Raw genomic sequence first — 3,684 nt, 5'->3', positions numbered from 1 at the left:
TAAAAAAAGATGCTCCTATGACAAGGAGCCAAGGTTTACAGCTCTGTGAGTGAGCCTCCTTGGATGTCCACTCCCCCATCTTAGTGAAGCCTTCAAATGATTTCTACTTGACTAAAACTTCATGAAATGACTCTGAGCTGGCCAGGGGCATAGCTTATCACTACAGCATATGCTTTGCATGTGGCAGCCACTAGCTTGAATCCTCAGCAATCCCCCCCAAAAAATGTTTGAGCCAAAACTATCCAGCTAAACTGCTCCCAAATTCCTGACTCACAGAAGCAATGAGATAATAAACATGAATTGACTACATAAGTATTTAGCCATTATGTTTAGGGTAATATCTTTTGCAGTAATAGATAACAGAGTGGACAGTATCCTAATGTTCATATCCTTGTCAAAGGAAAACTAAACTTACCTTCTACTGGCTTCCAAACTGTCTAGCAGAATTAAGTTTCAGGTGTCCACAGGAGGAACTTTCTTGATAATGCACACTTACTTAGCTTTCTTCCTTTCTCCACCTCATATCCCTACTCTCCCACTAATGTTGCCTAGGCTTACCTCTCAATGCCCTGTACTCAGATACATATCTTAAGGTCTGCTTTTGGGATCCTCAACTAAGACATTGCCCCAGTCAGCTTTATTTGTCTTGGAATTTATAATTAGAGGCCCCAGTCAGCTTTATTTGTCTTGGAATTTATAATTAGAGAGAGAAGATAGAGACAGAGATCATAGATTATCAAGAGATGGAGAAAGGGGTACTGTAATACATACCCATGTTTTCTCAAAGCTTAGATATTTTTGAAAAATCATGATTATTCTGTAAACTTGTTTATGTACCCTGTTCTTGATTCATTATTATATCATAAACAGTTATTACAACAGATTTTATATAGTTTTAACATGTTTTGCACAGTACATTGAATCATAAGATATGATTGCAAGGTTCCATACTGAATCTATAGCATCTTACATGTGATTAAATATCACTCTGATGCTTATACTGTGTCAAATGTCACAGGTGAATGGACATATCTAGGCAAGCCTTTGTATTGGCCAGCTTTTCTGTTGCTAGGAAAATGACACCTGCAACATACAAAGAGAAAGGTATCTATTCTGGCTCACTATTCTAGAAGTCTTGTTCCATAGCTAGCTGACTCTAAGTTGCAACATCATGGCCAAATGACATGGCAGAATAAAGCCACCCAACTCATAGCATTGGAGAAGCAGAGAGAAGGGAAAGAGTCCAGAGGAGCAGGATCCCAGAATCAAATAACATTCCCCAAAGTCAAGCCCCCACTGACCTACTTTTTCCACCTATGCCCCAATTCCTGGTAACCCATTCCACAATGAGGTTAGTTCCCTGGCAATCCAATCATCTCTCCAGGAATGTCTTTAACCAGTCAAGTTGGCCATTAAGATGAATTAACATAGTCTCACCTAGTGAGACCTGGAAGCACATGTATTTTATCTGGTGACAAAAGACAAAGCCAGAAAGATTCTAATATGAGAAGGACTTGATGTGCAGTTGCTAATTTGAAGATGAATAGCAGAAAAGGGGCCTTCAGTCTTCTAGTTGCAGAGAACATAATTCTAACGGTAATGAACTTGGAAAAGGACACTGAGCTACACTTAAGAACTCAGAACTCAGCTAGCCAATCAATGTAAGTCTTGTAATATCCTAAATAAGATACAGCTGAACAAAAGTGGATTTATGACTAACAGAACTGTGAGCTACTATATGGATGTTGGGATAAATTTCTTAACTAGCAAGAAAAATGAATTCAGCTTTCAAATATTCTATTAATCATAACAAACATATGGCTCATGTTTGCACTAATGAATAATACTACTAACCTACAGTACTCACCAAGTCCAAAGTCCCTAATCTCATTCCTAGCCTGCATCTCCTTAAATGCAAGCTCAAGCACAGAAATATCAGGTGAAGGCAATATGGACATTTTAATGGTCTTGATCCATAAGTCCATTCAATCTGTATCCATTCAAATTACATTTAAGACATAATTCTATAAATTTGAATGAAAAAATCTCTATCCCACCAAAGAAAATGTTGTTTAATATTTGATTCAAAAAAATTGAAATGTGTTAACTTGAAGTAGCTCTTGGTTTTAATACTAAAATAAGACTTAGAGTCTGAGGTTTTTTTTTATGTATTTGGTACAGAGTTTCACTATGAAGCTCAGACTCATAATGATCCTCCTGTTTTCAGCCTCTCCAGTGCTGGGATTACAGGTGTGAGCCACCACACCCAGCTTTGGAGCCAGCTCAGCATGGGGCCGACATAACATGTGGTACCGAGGATCAAACCCAGGTCCTTGCACTTACCAAGCAGGTGCTTAGATTTCTGAGCTATCTCCCTGGCCCAGAAGTCTGATATTCTATGTTCTAGTCAGTTTTATCTTATATGGACACAACCACAATGATAATCATTTGTTCTTTGAACCTAGATGAGACATAGCTGTAACAAATGCCATTGAAAGATTTGAAAATAATGTAAGGGAATTACAAAGCAAGAAAGAAAATTCTTAGAGTTGACCATAGATATTTTGTCCCTGATGTCATTGACTATTCATTGTCATAGGAGTTCCAGTGGTTCCTCCTTAACACCCTGCACTTGCCTTTTTTCACTTATGTTCACTCTTCTTTTCCCATCGTTTATAAGACCTCCTGATTATGCTCAGGGCCCTCACATAAAAAGCCCCTGAAATTTATCTCTGGCCTGCTGCCTAAACCTCCAAAATATGTTATTTATATTTATATATTTATTTCTCAGGTACATTTAACATCTCATTGAGCCTAGCCCAGGCCTGGTGAGTGTGTACGAGAGCTTCCGGCTTCCCTGCACCCATGGGAACTTTCTGAACCAAAACTCAGGCATGCAGCATGAGTGAGACCCTCTACCATGCCCTAGGGACCCCTCCACCCTTCTGAAGCCCCCAACCTCAAGCCCACCGAGTGAGAACATCAGCAATGCTCTCGGGACCACCAGATTCAGCCCAAGACCAGGCCCGGCTAGTGTGTAGGAGAGCTTCTGTGCTCTGCTGTGCCCCCTGGGCCAGGGGCACAAAGGAGGGGCACAACAGGTTCACTGAATTAAAGAATTAAATACAGAAACATATGAAGAAAAACAAATCTGAAAAAAACTCTGCAGTAAAAAAATTAATAACTGTTCTAAAGAAGACATTGATTAAAAAAATAAAGGAGATTAGAAAAATGACAGATTCCTTAAATGAGCAACACAGGAAGGAAATAGATCACATGAAGCAGAGTCAAAGAGATATAGAGGAACTTAAAATCACAATCAAAGGCCTGCAAAACTGTTTGAGGGAAAGTGAAGACAGAGTTTCAGATCTTGAATACACTGGTGCAGCTAGTAAAAAGGTAAGAAAGGATCTCTTAAAAACAACCAGGATGGAGGAAAAAATAATTTATCACCTGCAAAACATTGCAAAGATGAAAAATGTGAGACTACCAGGCATCAATGAAAAAGATGGAGTCAGTACAAATGATATAAAAGGAACATAGGAAGAAGTACTAGCAGAAAATTTTGCAAATATAAGAAAACAATCTGACATTCAGGTAACTGAAGCATATAGAACGCCAAATAACTTCAAGCCAAATAAAAACACACCAAGACATAATAGTCAAGATCCCAGAAATCCAGCT

The 3,684-nt window shown here is 38.8% G+C and overlaps 1 pseudogene; it reads left to right on the top strand.

Annotated features, from left to right (window-relative positions):
• LOC101578120 overlaps positions 1 to 3,684 on the top strand; it is a 15,004-nt pseudogene that overhangs the window by 9,820 nt on the left and 1,500 nt on the right.

The sequence above is a fragment of the Octodon degus genome, unplaced genomic scaffold (genome assembly GCF_000260255.1).
Source record: "Octodon degus isolate 3935 unplaced genomic scaffold, OctDeg1.0 scaffold00352, whole genome shotgun sequence".
Lineage (NCBI taxonomy): Eukaryota > Metazoa > Chordata > Mammalia > Rodentia > Octodontidae > Octodon > Octodon degus.
The sequence above is the reverse complement of the archived record's forward strand: the minus strand, read 5'-3'. Positions and strand labels throughout refer to the sequence as shown.